Source organism: Microtus ochrogaster, unplaced genomic scaffold (assembly GCF_000317375.1).
Source record: "Microtus ochrogaster isolate Prairie Vole_2 unplaced genomic scaffold, MicOch1.0 UNK61, whole genome shotgun sequence".
NCBI classification, from domain to species: domain Eukaryota; kingdom Metazoa; phylum Chordata; class Mammalia; order Rodentia; family Cricetidae; genus Microtus; species Microtus ochrogaster.
In genome coordinates this window covers 2166912-2176012 of record NW_004949159.1, presented here as the reverse complement: position 1 = coordinate 2176012, position 9101 = coordinate 2166912, and positions in this window count along the sequence as shown.

Genomic DNA, 9101 nt, shown 5'->3' with positions numbered 1-9101 from the left:
CACCACCACCACCACCACCACCACCACCACCAAAACAAAAAACAAGAGAAAAAAAACAGATAGTCATTCCAATGCAAAACTTTGAAGATTAACTCATCTTTTGTGGAAGTCTCCTGATGGTTATGGGACATCTCTACTCAATTACATATAAACTCTCCTTGTTTTTCAAATGCTAGATTTTCTCCTTTTTAATGCTTTTTAAAAAAATTGCCATTGTTGGTTTTGTCCTACACCATGTTGAACGTTCTCTCTTCTCATTTTCCCATACTGAAGGCACTAAGTTGTTTAAGACTTTAGAAACTTCTAAAAGCGGATCATTTCCCTTCATGCGCGTACTTGCAAAAATAGGTATGTTATTATTGTCTATTTTATTGTGTAAAGGGACTTACATGTCTCTTTTTCTGTTGTTTTCTATTTTGTGTGTGCTTATTTTGAGATAGTGTTTTACAATGTGATCCAGTCTGGTTTTAAACTTGTGATCTCATGAGTCCTGGGATTAGAGATGTGTTCCACCACACCTGGCTTCTCGTTGTATCTAGATTAGCTTCTATTAAAAGGCAAATAACTCTTTGTTTATTGATATACTAGTATAAACAAATCTTTTGAAATAAATTTTCCAGGACATTTTCGGTTTTATAGTTTATTTTTTGTACTTTTATTTTTTAAATCTGAGCCAGATTTTAAAAAACGTGTAGCCCTGGCTGTCTTGGAACTCCTGTAGACCAGGCTAGACTGGAACTCAGAGATCTTCTTCCTCTGTCTCCCAAAAGCTGAGATTAAAGGTGTGTGCCACCATGGTCCTGCCTCATTATAGGCATTTTCAAACAAAGACTACATTAGTAGGTTTTCCTCCATCTTCATCTCTCCTAATCAAATCCCTCTATTTCCAAAACTATAGAGATATGAGTCTTTGGGGATTTCAGTCTTTGAGAATGTGACATAAACCTCAGAGATGTATGGAATCTAGTTCCTGCTCTGCAGTGTTTCCAGTTTCAATTCCCCATTTATTATAATATAGTCTTGACCTAGGAGTGACTCTATTTTGTCCTAATTTTAGCTAACTCCGTCTAGTGCTTCGCTAACTGCTCCTGGAGCCCCATAGCCACATCTCTGCTGAACAGAACATTCTACACAGCTGCGCCTGCAGTTTCTGGAGGCCCATTGCTTTGTAACGTGTAAAAAAGTTTTAATCAGTTAAAGCTTGTGAAACCTTTGTTAACAGAAACTTCTGCTCCCTGGCTTGCCTCTGCCTCAGGTAACTGTGGTTTTGGGCTTTCTGAACCCTGCCCTGCCTCTCTCTGGGGTCAAGAGTCTTTTACGGTGAGTAAGCTCTCAATCACTGGCAACTAAGACTCAATGTGACCATTACTGAGCGGCATTCTCCTGCGTCTGGTAGGGATACAACAGTTAAAACTTTCTCCTCATTTCTCTCTCTCTCTCTCTCTCTCTCTCTCTCTCTCTCTCTCTCTCTCTCCCTCTTTTCTCCCCTAATTCCTTCTCAGTGCATTCTCTGACCTCTTTTTCATAATTGTGAGAGCCAGCTCTCTGGTTGTTCTTAAGGGAGAAAAAAACGACCTACAGGAAGAGGGGAGGTCGAGACAGATTGTGAGGCTTCAGGAAACAGCAACGATCATGTGTTACTTCCCCTGCACATCTGAACTGCAGGAACACTGCGTCCTCCCAGACCATCTGTCCCATTTCTTGCTGTGATGCCATTCTCACTGGTGTGAGAGTGAGGATGAAGGCTTTACTCTACCGCACAGTTTCAGGGAATCCAGGGTGTCGTGGTTCTTTTTGCATTGCCTGGCTTTGGAGGTCTCTGCGAGGGCGCAGCCCAGCCCGAGACAGCAAGTTATGCAGGCTAGCGCTGACCTGAGAATCTAGTTTCACTTCACCACTTCTTTCCTGTTGTCTTCTGGCGACAGGACCTTGTGGTTTAACCCAGGCTGATCTTTGACTTGCCTTCCTCCTACCTCAGCCTCTCTCTTCTGGGTTTATAGGTCATCAGGCTTGGCAGCCAGCTCCTTTACCTACTGAGCCATCTCTCTGGCCCTGAAGCTGGACTTTTCTAATCTATGTCTGGACTAACTACACCAAGGAGACATTTAAACTGAGTAACATTTTCATATTTAAAGAGCAAATGGGTTGAGTTAATGCCACACTTTTTATAGTGTTTTTGTAGCATTTTGATTCATTTTAGTGTAATTATATAAATTGTTAGTTATTGCAACTTTTGTCTGTTCTTCCTATTCTCTTGAAGTTCTTCCTTAGCATTGAAAAGTTAATTAATTAATTAGTTAACTAACTAAAGGTTAACTAATTAATTAATTAACATGGGACCTGGGAGAATGGAGCTGATAAACAAGGCAGACTAAAAGTCTCCTGCAATAGCCACATCCCTGCTGAACAGAACATTCTACACAACTGCGCCTGCAGTTTCTGGAGGCAATAGCCAGCTTTATCGAGAGCATCGGACAGCTTGTACTCTGAGGGTTCAGAGGAGTCACATGAGGAAAGTGTACAATCACAAGGACAAGCTGCATGTGGCAAAAGCATGTTTTTCCATAGAGGTATATAGACAAATGACAATAGCCAGTTGTAATGAATAATCAGAAGTAAACTCACTCCCATCTGCTGCACCTAGGTTGCGCATGAAAACACAGTCCAAGAACAATTCCATGTTTCTGAAGAAACTGAGATCACAAGACTCTTGTTTTGGTTTCTTGGAGTTTTCTCACGAGCACTCAGAAACACAACTCCATTCCCGGACCATGTTACAACATGTATGTATGTATGTATGTATGTATGTATGTATGTATGTATGTATGTATGTATGTATGTATGCATGCATGCATGTATGATGTACTGAGATATAAGAAGTTCAGGCAGATGGCAATGGCCTTGAACTTCTGATCTTCCTGCCTCCTCCTCTCAAAGACTGTAATGTACAAGCATTCATTACTGTCTTAGGGTTTCTCTTGCTGCAACAAGACACCATGACCGAAAAACCAAGTTGGGGAGGAAAGGCTTTATTTGGCTTACACTTCCACATTGCTCTTCCTCAATGAAGGAAGCCAGAACAGGAACTCAAACAGGGCAGGATTCCGGAGGCAGAAGCTGATGTAGAGGCCACGAAGGAGTGCTGCTTATTGGCTTGCTCCCCATGGATGGCTTAGCTTGCTTTCTTATAGAACCCAGGATCACTAGCCTAGGAATGACACCACCCACGATGGACTGGACCCTTCCCCATTGATGACTAATAGAGAAAATGATTTACAGCTGGATCTCATGGAGGCATTTTCTCCGTCTGAGGCTCCCTCCTCTCTGATAACACTAGCTGTGTCAAGTTGACACACAAACCAGCCAGTACAACTAACATATTAATTAACCTGTTAATTCTGTGTCAGAATGGAACTCAAGACTTCTCAAATACTAGATAAGATTCTACTTATATCCACAGCCCCATTAATTAGTATGTTTTGCTTCTCTTTTTTTTTTTTTTTTTTGGAGACAGTCTGAAGTATTCCAGGCAGGTCCCTACCTTACTATAGTGAGAGTGACCTTGAACTTCTGACCTTGTTTCTGTCTCCAAGGACTGGGTTTACAGGTGTGTGCCCCTACACAGTTCTGGGGATTGAACCCAGAGTTTTGCACATGCTATGCAAACACTCTACCACACTGAACTGTATCTCAGTCCTGATATTTTATTTTAAATGTGTATTTTTTTATATCAGTTAGGCTTATATAATACATCCATTGTGTGCCTGTGCAAATATTTTCAATTTCTATATAAGGCACCAGCTTGCATTTCCTTTTTTATAAAAGGATTAAAAAGCATTATTTTTACTTAAGTGCATGTGTGTATATCTATGTGAATTTATGCCACATGGGTTTTGGTATTCATGGGGGCCAGAGGAGAATGTCAGATCCGTTGGAGCTCAAGTTAGAAAGAGCTCTGAACCCCCTGACATACATTCTGGGAACTGAAGTTAGGTCCCATTGGAAGAGCAAGAAGTGCTCTTAACTGCTGTGTCAGCTCTCCAGCCCCACCTTATTTGTCTTGTTTGTTAAGCATTGTCTACTCATTTGCAAATTTAAATGTATATGAACGTTTCATTTGCTGCTTCCAACTCTGCATATTTGCCCCGATGAGCATCCACTACAGTTCACAGCTCTGCTGCCCTGCAGAGGATATTTAGTTCACCAGTAATCCTTTAAGATAAGCAAGACTCTTGTTACTATTAATGACTTGTGAGACACTTTTACTAGGACATGTATCCATGAGCAAAGCCGTGTCAATTAAAAGATTATTTCAATGTTAACATGGCTGGATTAAGAAACTCGTAGGCTATTACTTAGCACATCTCTGCAAGGGTCAGTTATACTGTTTCCAGGGACAACTAGATAATAAGGGATGGATTCATAAGATGTCCTCATTATTAGAAAGTGGTGGCAGGCAGGAGGTGAGGCCTGCTTTGAAGAAGTAGGTTAATGTCTGTAGGTGTTTGGGGACAGCATCTTTCCATGGCCTCTTCCTGTACTCCCCCATCCCCCTTCTGGTCCACTCTGATGTGAGCTCCCATTCTATCATGCCTTCCCCACCATAATGGATTGGACCTTTTGAAATTGAGACTCCAAATGAGCCTTCCTCCTGTAGATTGTTCCCATCAAGTTTGATCAAAGCAACACAGTAACACACACATTGAACATTTATTATCTTGGTTATCATGGATACTGCTGGATCTTTCCGAACCCAGAACCTACTTCCCAAGGATAGAGGATGTAAAATACTCTATGACCATACCCTGACAAATGCTTGGAATGATCCAGAATTAAAAAATTTACATGAAGCTCTGAGAGTCTCAGTGGGCCAGCCATGGGGGTACCTGCCTACTAGAGTGTCTTCCAATTTCTTTTTCCTTTTTTTCTGTTCCTATAACAAAAGAAACACACTGGTTATATCATGCTATACTTCTCCTATATTACCATCATCCCTTTTTCTTCTTGTTTTTTGTTGTTTGTAGTGTTGGGGATTGAACACAGAGCTCTGCACATGCCAAATCTTTCATTTCAAGAACACAGAAATGACAAATTTACATTTACCTCTGGAATTATTTAAGTGCTTATTTCTCTTTCTTTAGGGTGTATATATAATATATATACAATATGTTAATATCTATTTATCTACCTACTATCTAGTTCTTTCTCACACACATCTCATCTATAAATTACACACACACACACACACACACACACACAGAGAGAGAGAGAGAGAGAGAGAGAGAGAGAGAGAGAGAGAGAGAGAATGAGCTTCTGAGCTTCTGTGGGCATTTGAAACCTCAAAGCCCACCCAGTGGCACACCTCCTAACCCTTCTGATCTTTCCCAAACAGTTCTCCCTCCTGACTGAGCATCAATGACCAATGGGGCTATTCTTATTCAGAGCACTATGGAGACCTCTATCATCCACCAATCCCAAATCTAAGAATGACCACAGGCAGAATCTGAGGCCACAGTGGGGATTTCCTCACCCTACTGTGTAACCTGCCTAGCCTAGTGTTTCCACCATTCTGTTGTCAGAATGCCATGACTTTCTTTTGTTCTTTCATTGTAAAAACATTTATGAAACCATTCCCATGTTGGATTATATAATTTGGGACAACCTGAATCTGTGTCCCTGGGCCAAGAACAGTCATATTTGGCTCCATAATTAACGAACTCTTATTCCCTTTGATGCACTATTTTGCATCAACAAGCTACCATTGTACATTACTAAGACACACAGATTCCAAGTCACAGGGCAAGCCCACCCCCTTTCTTACTTGGGGACAAGATTTCTCTCATCCATTGTCTTTATGGAGATGCTCATCTATTCTCAAGTTTCCTAATCAAGACCTGGACACCAAGGCGAGTAAGAGAAACACCGTTTATTACAGGCGTTGTTGGTCTCAAGGCATTTGAACAATTCCCCAGTGCTACCACCTGGTGGTGCCATCGGCCCAGATCTGTGTTTTAATGTCAAGAAAGATGGGCTAAGTATGCAATAGGAAACTATTTGTGAATTATAACATAATTTTCACAAGAAGGTTCTAGGAAAGATTACCAGTGTATGTAAAGGCATACAAAGCAATAATATTTTATTAATAAAAGTATACTTTATTATTGGATTGTATTATTGGACCTTTAGATTTTGAGGTGAGATGACAGCCACAGCAGTATGTTTTAAAATGATTTTATATAAATCATTCCATGGCACAGGTGGAAAGTCAGATGACACCACTGTGGAGTTGGTTCTCCCCTGCCACCTTCAGGTTCTGAGTTCTGGAGACTGAACTCAGATCATCAGGCTTACACTGTTGGGTGACAAGCACCTCTACCTGCTGAGCTGTCTTACCGGCCGCACTTTTTGGAGGATTCTTGTGTGTCATTCTGTGCACTAAGCATGGGAGAAACAAAGACAGGTTATGCATCAAGCTGTTCCTAGACAGCAGGGAAGGAGAACTGCATGAAAACACCAAGTGCGAAGACAAGGACGTGACCTTCCCATGGAAGTGGCTTCCTTTGGCCTTTCTTAGGCAGATTCCAGGTTCGAGGAAAGTCACAGAGCTGAGCTGCCGCTGTCCCCTGATCTGACACTTTCTCGGAAGGGCACAGCCTGCTGCTCTCTGTCCTTCTCATAGAAAGGCACATTGGTCTCCACTGCAGCCCCAAGCCTCAGAATGATACAGGTCTCTGAGGGTTTCCAGCCAGACTCCAGAGCCTCTGGTTTTAGGTAGTTGCCTTCAGTGCAGTGACTAGGAGATGGACCACGTACTGCAGGCTGGTCTTTCCTGCTTTCGGGCCTTGCTTCCTGAACACAGTAAATCACTTGACTTTTTAGGAACTGTCTACCTCCCTAGTTTAGAAACTAGTCTTTGGGATGATCTTACAACTTATCAAATGTCACCCCAAGAGGAAAGGATGTATGGGTGACTGGATTACATTTGAGGAGGCCACCTCCTCTTTCAAGTATGTCTTTCGTACTCGCTAGTGTGTCTTGCTTTTCCTTATGAGCATCCCTCCTTAAAATTCCCGTGTTTAAGCTTATATTAAGATACCTTGGGGCTGGAGAGATGGCTCAGGGTATATAAGCCCTGGCTGCCCTTACAGAGAACCCGGCACCCACATGGCAGTCCACAGCTGCCTGTGACTCCAGTTCCAGAGGATCGGACACCTTCACACAGACATACATGCAGGCAAAACACCACTGTACGTAAAAATAAAAATAAACCATTAAAATGCTTTTATCACACTCCCAACATTGCTTCCTAAAAATGTTGTTTGTATGAGGTACAAGTTTTCTGTTTGTTAATCTAGATCTTTCGTTTCCCCTGTTGAGGTCATTGACCTGCCCCAAACAACTCGATTTTCTCGTCTGTACCCAAAGTTGATCACTTCCCTGCATGCACACCTGAGTGTCGGCTGATAGGTGCCTGATGATTGACAGCCCGCCCTAGAACAGTTTTATTTTCCATGGAATTTTATTTCTTCTCATCTCCTCTCCAAATCCCCTAAAAATACCATAGCTTTAAATGCCCACACTTTCTATCTTGTAGAACAGAAAGGCCTGACTGAAAGATTTAACTTCATTCTCCTTTGAAGAGTTCTCATATTTACTTGTAACATACTCAGATTCTATCCTGAGAAACCGCATTGGATTGCATCACCTCCCACCTTCCCATTTCTCTGGAACTTTATGACTAGTTTTAAAAAGACTGACTCTAGTATACGTGTATGAATGTTTGTGCATCTCATGTGTGCCTGGTGCCTACAGAGGGCAGAAGAGGCCCCAGATCTCTGAGACTGGTGTTACCGATGGTTATGAGCCACCATGTGGGATCTGAGAATTGAACCTGGGTCCTCTGAAAAGGCAGCCATTGCTCTTAACTACTAAGCCACCTCCACCACCATAGGGTGCCCTTCTTTATCTCTCTTGACTTCTCAGCAGCCCTGAAATTACAAAGCACAGTGCAGGCAAGTGCTCGATCACTCAGCTGCTTTCCCAGGCCTGTGTTTTCCTTCCTGTCCCACTCACTAGTCTTTGTCTTTTGGTGATGTCAGTTTCTGGGCTTCATTCTTATATTCTGACACCTTTCAGGATGCTGTCTTTTTATTCCTCATTGTAGCAGAATTTCATTCTATTTTGTTTTTGTTCTGGGTGAACATCAGAGAGAAAGAAACCTCAGCTGAGGAAATGCCTCATTGAGATCCTGCTGTAAGACATTTTCTCAATTAGTGATCAATGGTGGGCGGCGAGGGGTGGGGGCAAACCCATGGTGGGTCATGCTGTTCCTGGGCTGCTGGTCCTGGGTTTTATAAGAAAGCAAGCTAAGCAAACCATGGGGAGCAAGCTAATAAGCAGCACTCCTCCACGGCCTCTATATCAGCTTCTGCCTCCAGGATCCTGCCCTGTTTGAGCTCCTGTTCTGACTTTCTTTAGTAATGAACAGCAATGCTGAAATGTAAGCCAAATAAACCTTTCCTCCCTAGCTTGCTTTCTGGTCATGGTGTTTCCGTGCAGCAATAGAAACCCTAACTAAAACAGTTCTGTATTTTTTGTCCCCACCCCCTCCATTTCTTTTTTTGTTCCTAGAAATTTTCTGCAATTTCATCTAGAACAGCTATAACTCTCTGAGGTAAAAGAAATGTTCTCTACTTTTACTGAGCCACAGCAGCTGCTTGCCACTGTCTGAGCACACGCAATAGAGAAGCTTAAAACTCCACGTAACAGTGATTTGAACAGAAATCACCACACAGAGGGTACGCTGTGGGGCTACCTAGGTCTAGACCGGGAGGTATTCACTGCCTCATGGAAGAAATAGGAGGTTAGAAAAAATCAGAGAAAAGACATTTTTGCCTTTTTTTCAGAAACAGTCCTGAAGTAATGACCCCTGTAGGAAAGACACGAAGTGGATGCGGCACAGGGTACAGAAGCTTCTGTAGATAGAAGCAAGGGTACAAAGAGAGAGGTTGGGTCTGGCTTACCTCACTCAGGATAGTGTTTTCTATTTCCATCCATTTGTACGCAAACTTCAAGAATTCCTTGTTTTTTATTGCTGAGTA